The sequence below is a fragment of the Tamandua tetradactyla genome, chromosome Y (genome assembly GCF_023851605.1).
Source record: "Tamandua tetradactyla isolate mTamTet1 chromosome Y, mTamTet1.pri, whole genome shotgun sequence".
Classification (NCBI taxonomy): domain Eukaryota; kingdom Metazoa; phylum Chordata; class Mammalia; order Pilosa; family Myrmecophagidae; genus Tamandua; species Tamandua tetradactyla.
The window spans coordinates 7,690,298-7,700,160 of record NC_135354.1 but is presented as its reverse complement, the minus strand read 5'-3'; the positions used below and the strand labels follow the sequence as shown (position 1 = coordinate 7,700,160).

General features: G+C 36.3%; 1 non-coding gene across 1 annotated transcript; it reads right to left on the bottom strand.

Annotated features, from left to right (window-relative positions):
• Positions 1-8,415: 8,415 nt before the first annotated feature.
• LOC143672649 (U6 spliceosomal RNA) lies at positions 8,416-8,522 on the bottom strand. Its single transcript, XR_013169931.1, has one exon. It is a non-coding gene; the product is annotated as a U6 spliceosomal RNA (small nuclear RNA).
• Positions 8,523-9,863: the final 1,341 nt, after the last annotated feature.

Below are 9,863 nucleotides of genomic sequence, written 5' to 3'. Positions count from 1 at the left end.
AACTTATAATTACTCTTTGTTTTTGAAATGAATATATTAGAGTCTGGAAAAAAATCCAAATAAATTTTGTCATGCACATTTGTCTTCATCTCTTTAAGATATGCTGTATTCTGTTTCCCCAAAATTTTTTTGTGTAAGAAACATTGTCAGTTTTCTAACAGAGCTGTAGAAAGTAAGCCAGGCCATGTTCCTTTAATGCTATAACCTCACCAATGCAGCTCCATAACCGGCAAATCATCCCTCACCACACACACCCAAAGCCCATCACCCACTCCCATTCCTCATGCTCCTAGTGCCCCCCTCACCATACCCCAGTGCAGGGGGTGTTGTGGGAGGCACAACATCCCCCACAGTGCAGTCCAACCTACCTCTCCTGCAACCCTCCCAAGCACTACCTCCCCCTCCCTGCTCACAGTAGGCTATTGGAACCTCAGCAAAATCAAAAAATTTTTCACATCAAAATATTTTATTATGAAAATGAAAAGAAAATCTAGTCAATGGGAATATATTTGGGAAATATAGGTCTGTTAAGGGGTTGATATTCAAAATGCATAAAAATCCTAGAACTCAACATAAGACAAACAATATGCAAATGGCTGAAAAACACATGTAAAGATGCTCAACATCATTAGCTATTAGGGAAATGTAAAGAAAAGAGAAATAAAATATAATTTCACATATATTAGAAGGGCTACTATTAAAAAACAATATTGAAAAATTTGTAGTGGATGTGGAGAATTAGGAACACTCAGTTATTTCTTGTAGGAATGTGAAATGGTGTGACCAGCATGGAAGAAAGTTTCTACTTCCTCAGCAAGCAAATATGGAATCACCATATGACTCAACAATTCTACTAGTCAGAATATATACAGAATTGAAAACAAGGACTCAACTATAATTTGAGCAGTGTTATTCAAAATGCAAAATTTGGAAACAACTCAGGTGTCTATCAACCAATGAATGCATAAATAAAATGTTCATACAATGAATATTGTTCATTCTTAAAAGAAGAATGAAGTCCTGATACATGTGATAACCATGATGAACCTTGAAGATATCATGTTGAGTGATATAAGCCAGATGCAAAATGACAAATATTGTGTGTTCTTATTGATCAGAAATAGTGAAAATAAGCAAATTCATAGAGTCAGAATCTACAGCATATGTTACCAAGAATGAAATGGGGATAGGTGATGGAAAGTGAAGCTTTAAATTATATAATGTTCCTATTTGGAATGATGAATGTTTTGGTAATGATAATGTTGATGGTAGTACAACATATGAATGTAATTAACAGTGCTGAAATATATCTCTGTGATTGAAAAGGGAAATGTTAGATTGCATGTGATAACTGACTAAAAGTTTTTAAAAATGAGGTCAAATTTTGGTCCGTGTGGCAACAACCATGACCATTAAAGACATCATGATGATAGAAATAATCCAGACAAGGAAGAAAAAAATTATATGATCTCACTGATAAGAAATATTTTGAGTGAGCAAATTCAGAGTGTGAACCAGAATACAGGTTCTCAGGGGATGATTTGGGAGAAGGAAATGGGGAGATAATACTTAAATTGCATAGAATTTCAATTTCAGTCAATGAAAAAGTTTTGGTAATGGATGGTGGTCATAGTAGTATAATATTGTGAATGTAATTAACAACATTGAGTTATACATGTGAATTTAGCTAAAAGGGGAAATGTCAATGATGTATATATGTTACTAAAATAAAATACACAAGAAAGAAGCAACTAGAAGTAATGCTTTAGGGTCAATAATTTCTTATGTCTCTTCTTATTGTTAGAATTTTATAATCACTTTTTAAAAATATTTGCTAATGTAATATTAATTTATTCCTCTTATACTAATATTATTTTTTGGTGCAGCTATTTTATAAAAGAGAATATTGAAGTCTAGAATGATTAGGCAGCTTTTTTTGAAACACTTAGCTACTAAGAGTTGACCTCACCCCAAGATCCTTATATCAGGTTAAGAACCCATTCTGTTTCCCCTATATTTGACTTGTTTGTAAGTTTTCGTTATGATGAATATGGTTTATGCAAATATATCATTAGTCAGCAATTTCTTACTTTGACTATTTTGGGGGGAACGTTCTTAAATCTGTATTACCAGGTAAAGTGGTGATAAATATTACAATGTCTAAGTATATTTAATGAATAGTGCATTGTGGCAGCACTGGGAAGTGACATTCCAGCCTTGGACCATGGATAATCTATCATTTTAAGATAGAATTCCATTTCTGTGTTTTGGGGATATACCGTTCTTCAGTAGAAAAATCTCATGAAGATCCAATTATATGGGTGAGTAAAACAAATAGAATGGGTCCTTGTCATGGTCAGGCTCACGTGTCAACTTGACCAAGTGGTGGTACCTGTTTGTCTGGTTGGACAAGTGCTGGCCTGTTTTTTGCTATGAGGATATTTCATAGAATTAAATCATGATCATATCAGCTGCATCCACAGCTGATTCCATCTGTAATCAGCCAAGGGGAGTGTCTTCTGCAATGTGTAATGCTTAATCTAATCACTGGAAGCCTTTTAAGGAGGATACAGAAGAGAAAGCCTCTCTTCCTGCTTCAGTTGATTAGTCTCTCCTGTGGAGTTCATTGAGAACCTCCATTGGAATCATCAACTTCATATCCTTCCCTAAGAATTGTGGACCCTACATTCACATAGTTACATGAGACACTTTCATAAATTTTATATTTATGAATTTTCCTATTGATTCTGTTTCTCTAGAGAACCTTAACTAATATAGTCCCTAATTAGAGTATTCAATAAATGTTCACTTTTACCTAAAAATCATAGTTTGGGAATCACTGATGTGGTAGAAATGAAATCTTACTCATCCTCAGAAACACTATTTTCTCATCATTTAAAAGGTTGCTTAAAGTTGACCCCAAAAAGTGAAATATTTGTGCTGAGAGTAGAAAAATTTATAAGGCTATATATAAAGTCACCAAGGGTAAAGGAGGAATATCTATAAAAACATTCATACCCTCACTTGTAGCATAAAGGGACATGTTAACATATGCATGTACATGCATAGACTACTTCCAAAATATACCAAAGACTGTGAATTTGGAAATGTCCTGAGGTGTCACTAGAGGATAGAGAATTGATGCAATATTTTGACCTATGTGACAAAACATACCATTTTGAATTTTCAAGATTTTGCTGCACATAATTCTAGATGACATTCAGTGTCACAAATCTGGATGCAAGAAATTGCATTCCTGATTAAAAGAAAATGCTATACTCTCCAAAATGGATTGGATTATCAACACATTGAAACTGGACACAAATGGCATTGCTTTACTCCTGTCTCCATTTCCTATTCTTATAGCAGCCTTCTTTTAGAGACTGTGGTTATTGCCTCTTGAATCCAGGCTACTAAATGTTAATTTTAAGTCAGAACTTAAAATGTGTGGAGTGGATCACTAAAACAGATTCAGACCTTAACAATGAACTGAGAATCTTTGTGAGCTGTGTTTTCAGACTTGGATGATGAACTTGAACCAGCTCTGCACATAAGAGAGGAACTGTCAGTATTGAATAAATAGCTCAGGCAGTACCATCCAGAAGGTTTTAGGGCTGCTCTAAACCTAGAGCAGAACCATGAACACAGTAGAGCATGTGAAGCTGAGTGTGTGGCTGGCTGCAGGAGAATTGGCACTAAGAAAGGAGTCAGAATTTCAGATGGACTGAGTGAAAGCAGCCATACTGGTTGGCATCAGCTACTAAGTGACACACCTTACTGTGGTCTTGGAGTATGGGTAGAAATCCCTGGAGTTCCATAGAAATTGGAAAAGCAAATCTTGCACCTCAGGCATTAGTATAGTAGTGGGTTTGAAGCAACTCCAATGGATAGGCTTTCTAAGAGAATGGCCAGTCCTTCCAGGACTCAGACCTACCCTGGGAGTTTGGGGGCTTAAAATGTATAGGTTCTTATTTGTAATGAGGGAGATATTTTGGTAATATATGGGGGTGTTGGTAGTACAACAAATAGTGCAATTAACAGTGCTGAAATATACATTTGAATGTGATTAAAAGAGGAAATGGTAGATTGTATATATGACAATGGAAGAATACATTTCTAAAAGCAAAGGAATGAGAACACCTCAAAATTTAATATTTCAGTGCCTCAAAAGATTTTGTCAAAAAAGTGAAAACACAACCAACTCAATTGGAGAAAATATTTGGCAACCGCATATCAGATAATGGTTTGATATCCAGAATAGATTAAAAAAATCTAGAACTCAACAATAAAGAGGCAATTAAAAATGGGCAAAAGACATGAATAGACATTTTTCACATGAAAAGGTACTCACTGGCTATTAGGGACATAAAAATCAAAACCACAATGAGATATAACTTCACACCTATTGGAAAGACTATTATTAATCAATCAGGAGACTACAAATTTTGAAGAGGATGCAGTGAAATGGAAACATTCTTTCATTGCTGGTGGGAATATAAAATGGTACAGCTGCCATGGAGAATGGTTTGGTGGTTCTTCAGGAACTAAGTGTTGAGTTGCCTTACAATGCACATTCCCACTACTCATGATATACTCAGAAGTTCTCAAAGCAAGGATGTGAACAGACATCTTCACACTGCTGGTCATAGCAGCATTATTTATAATTGCCAAATGTGGAATGAACTCAAATGTTCACCATCAAATGAATGGATTAACAAAATATGGTATATTTGAGGGTTCAAGGGTAATTCAGTAGTAAAATTCTCACCAGCAGTGCAGGGGACCTGGGTTTGATTCCCTGTTAATGCACTTCCCAAAAAAACAACCAAGGAAACAAACAAACAAAATTCAACAAATGGTGCTGCAATAATTGTATGCTCACATGGAAAAATAATGAAGTGTGATCTTACTATATAGCAAATTTTAAAAAATATGTACAATGGAATTTTATTCAGCAATAAGAAGGAATGAAGACCCAAAGCATATAACAACATGAATGACCCTAGAGGACATTATGTTGAATGAAAGAGGTCAGACACAAAAGGACCAATAATGTATGAACTCAGCAATATGAACAAATTATAATATGTAAATTCATCAATATAGTATGCAGATATAGGTTACCAGGTTATAGAATGAGGCTAAAGAATTGGGGGGGTTGTTTAATATGTGTAGAATGTTTAACTAAGTTGAACTTAGAAGTCTGGAAGTGAACTGAGGTGATTATAGCACATTGTTGTGATAAAAATGAACAGTGCTGAATGGTCATGAATGCAGTGGAAAGGGGACATTTAGAGACATGTATACCCCCAGATGGAAAGTTGGAGTTTAAAACATGGGAATGTATAGCACAGTGAATCTTATGGTGGACAGAGTCCTCAATTAAATGTTGTTTCATGAAATGGAACAAGTGTGTGATACTATTATAAGGAGTTAATAATAGAAGGGTATATGGGGGAAATATATCTATTACAAACTATGGAATATATTTAACAGTTATGTCTTAATACTCTTTCATCAGGACTAAGAAATGGACTACACCAATACTATAGGCCAATAATAAGGTGATATAAGGGGGCTAGGAAGATTTGGGTTTCCTTTTATTTTTATTCATTTATTTCATGGAGTAATGAGAATATTCTAAAACTGACCATGGTGTTGTATGACAAATTATGTGATACTGTGTGCCAGTGATGATGGTACACATTAGATATTTTGTACGGGGTGTGAATATTTTTCAATAAAACTACATTAAATGAAAGAATGAGGTTCTGAAGCCTTGTAAGTCAAGGTGAAGTCCTAGAATAAACACAATAGGGGACTGAGAGCAGATATTTCAGGGATTGAAGCATCTTATGGCTTCACTAATGCAGGATTTTAGGTTATCTATGGCAGGCCAATTTTGGGCAGAGTTTTCCAGGATAGCCAAAGCAGGTAAACTCCAAATAACTAAAAATGTATGATTAGGCTTAAATTTTTTAAGTTTTATTTTCAGTAATATCAAACTTATGGTTCAGTTACAAAAGTAAAACAATGCAAACCCCAAACATAGAACACAAACATAGCCCTTGTTGAGATATCCAGTTCCAACAATTTTAATATTTTGCCACATTTTACATAGCATTCTCTTCTAGTTTGCTGGCTGCCAGAATACAACACACCAGAGGTGTATTGGCTTTTAATACAAGGAGATTTATTTAGTTAAGAATGTATAGTTCTTCAGAAGAAAAGCAGTTAACTCTCAACTGAGGTTTCTTTTTCTTTTTTTTTTAACATGAGCAGGCATTGGGAATCGAATCTGGGTCCTCTGGCATTTCACGCAAGCATTTCTGTCTGCTGAGCCACCATGGCCCGCCCACAACCGAGGTTCTTTCTTACAGAGAAAGACACAGGGTGATCTCTGCTGACCTTCTTCCCAGGCCTCTGCACCTCCAAAGGCCTGGGCTGAGCTGTTAGTGCTGAAATGAGTTATGCTGAGCTGTGAATGCTGAAATGAGGTATGCTGAGCTGCTTGGGCTGTGCTACATTGAGCTCCCACATTTAAGCTTACAGCCAATTAAATAAAAATCATTCATTGCAGCAGGCATACCTCCTAGCAGACTGCAGGTGTAATTAGCAACAGATGAGGTTCTCATGCCATTGGCTCATGTCCACGGCAATAGAACTAGATGCCTTCACCTGGCCAAGTTGACACCTGAACCTAACTACCACACATTCGTTCTCAATCCTTCTCTCTATTTACCATCATAATAGGTTCAGGTGCCAGCTTGGTCAGCTGATGACCCTAGTTTTGTTGCTATGGTAATGAATCTCTAGCATGAGAAACTCGTCTATGGCTGATTACATCTTCAGTAAGTTAAGGGAAGTGTCTTCCACAATAGTGATGTTTAAATTAATTAGCTGGAGGCCTAAAAGATAGGGGTCAGAAGAGAGATCAGTGCAGCACAGCATGCCACATTTCAGAACTTGCAAGTTAGCCCAGTCTTGAAGATGCAGAAAAGAGTCACCCGAGGGAAAGTGTTAGAACCTAAAAGCCAGAAGATAAAGCCATCAGACATAGCCTTGTGCCTTCCCATGTAAAAGGGAAACTCACATGAAAGTTAATAGCCTTTCCTATGAAAAACTATGCTTCTAATTAAATAAATCCCTATTGTTAAAAGCCAATCCATCTCTGGTGTGTTGTATTCTTGCAGTTTTTGGCAGACTCAAGCACTCATCTTTCTCTCTCTTTAGGAACTGTTTTTGAGTATAGGATGTACATATCAGTTGACACATAATATGTGAATGTGATTTCCTAAGAACAAGGATTTTAACTTATTTAATTTCTTTAAGTGCACTTAAGAATTTCAGGAAATTTACATTGACATAAAGCTTACAGACTACATTCTAAATTTTTCATATGTCTCAATATTGTCCTTTGAGGCTGTTTTTATCCCATCCAGGTTTATATTTTGCATCTAATTATTATTGTCTTTATTTTCACTTTCTTTGTTTTATAATTATGGAAATATATGTATAAGACAAACTTTCACTTCTGACCCACTCCCAAGCACAAAATTCACTGGGATCAATCACATTCACAATGCTGCAGGACACTCACCAACTCCCACCAATAAAAATTACCAACTCCTTAATTGTAAACCTATCTCCTTTCTGCATTTACAGTGTATCCATATCCCTTGGCCCTGGAAATGTTTACTTTAAGTTATGTCTGTATTAGCTTAAATATTCTTCCATAATTTCATTGTGGTTAATATAGGGTTTAAATTTAACTTCTTATAACCAAAATAATCTCATTTGCTTTAATATCAACTTAACATTAATAGTGTACAAAAACTATGTTTCTGTACCTCTCCATCCTTTATGTAGTTCTTGTCACAAATTGTATACCTTCTGTGTCCAAGCATCCTGATTTATCATTATATTTTATGCATTTGTCTTTTAGAGCCCATAGGAGGTAAAAAAATAATTTTACCAAGAAAAAAGAGAGATGTTCTAACTCTTATATTACCCATGCCATTATCCTTACCAGGGATCTTTAATTAATGTATTGTGCATCATATTTCCCTTTCACCTTGCAGATAGTATCTTTTCTAGGCCTGCTTTTGTGGTGGTAAGATTGCTTAAGTTTTTTTTTTTTTTTTTCAAAGGAAAGACAGAGAGAAGGAAGGAAGGATAGAAGGAAGGAAGAGAGGAAGAAAGGGAAACATCTTTTAAACATTTTCTTGTTTTATTGTATTTTGTTTCTCCGTTTTCGTTACATGGGCTGGGGCCGGGAATCGAACCGAGGTCCTCCGGTATAGCAGGCAAGCACTTTGCCCGCTGAGCCACCGCGGCCCGCCCCAGATTGCTTAAGTTTTGTTTTTTGGGGAATGTTAATCTTTTCCTCATTTTCTTTTTTTATAAACATGTTTTAAAAATATGGAATGCTTCATGAATTTGCATATCATCTTAGCACAGGGGCCATGCTAATCTTCTCTGTATTGTTCCATTTTTAGTATATGTGCTGTTGAAGTGAGCACTTTTTTGTTCTTTAATGCAATTTTATAGAGATATATCACACACATCCCATACAATCATCAAGAGTTTAATTACTAGTAATTGTTCATATAATGTATGAAATGCATTTTAGAAATCACTCATTCAATTGCTATTTAATGCTCACACCTCGTGGGAGTTAGGTACAGAGTAGAGGGATAAACGAGGGAGAATCATATTGAAAAGCCATGTTCTCAACTTCAAAGCCTGCATATTTATTCAGAACACATTTGCTGCTGCCCTAATGGACACTGCTCCAGGTGGAGTTTGAGTGTCCTTTTGTTACAGAGGTTTAGGTTAGAGTTTGCTAAACAGGTGCCTGCCTTACTCCCTCTACACTTCTTCCCTGAGGATGCAGCCTTAGTTTTCCCTGTGGACCAGAATTACCTCATTACCTCTCCCATGGTACCTCCAAGCCACAACTGAATTTTAAGCATTTAGTTCCTCATCCTAAGAACAATTAAAAGTAAGGGATGTTTTTAAGCAGAGGGTTGATAGCTTATTTTTCTGTGCTGCAATAACAAGTACTACAGCATGATTGGCTTAAACAGAAATTTATTGACTCACAATTTTTGAGCTAGAATTCCAATCAAGGTGTTAGAAGAGCCCTCCTTTTTCTGGGTCTCTGACATTCTGTAGTCGGTTGCTAGTAATCCCTAGCTCAATCTCTGCCTTTGCACATGACATCTTGTCTCATCTTTCCTGACTCAGACAACTGTGCCCAAATGTATTCTGCCTATTAGGTGCTGCAACTATCAAAATATTTTTTATGTGTGCATCCATCTCACTTTGATAAGACATTTGCCTCAAGCTGCTGTCCTTTGGCCTAGTTAATAGACATTTTCTATCCCTGTGGCATAAACTCCCCCAATCCTGCATCTTCAGCTACCACCCACACCTCCCATAAACATCACCCAGAATCCACAGATGGCCCACTGCACTCTGCCCACAATATCTTTCCCTTTTCACAGATCTTTGTTTTAAGCTAACCAATTATTGACCCCATCTACAATTGACTAACATCCACTCCTTAGCCATAATAAAGACAAAAGACAACACGTCCTTCTTGATCTGCCTGTGTGCTCCCCAGTGCTGATTGAGAAACCTGAACTAATCACTCCTGCTGTTGACCCTTCATGATAATCTCTCCCATCTGGGTCTATGACAAACAATATATCTTACGTTAAGCATTATGGCCTTGGGTACACATTGTGCCACACCTTCACACACATGCACATTTAAAATAGAAATGAATAAACTTGGAGTATAAGGATTCCTGTCATATTGGATTGCATTTGGCCTTTTTATAATAGAATCTCTGAAGT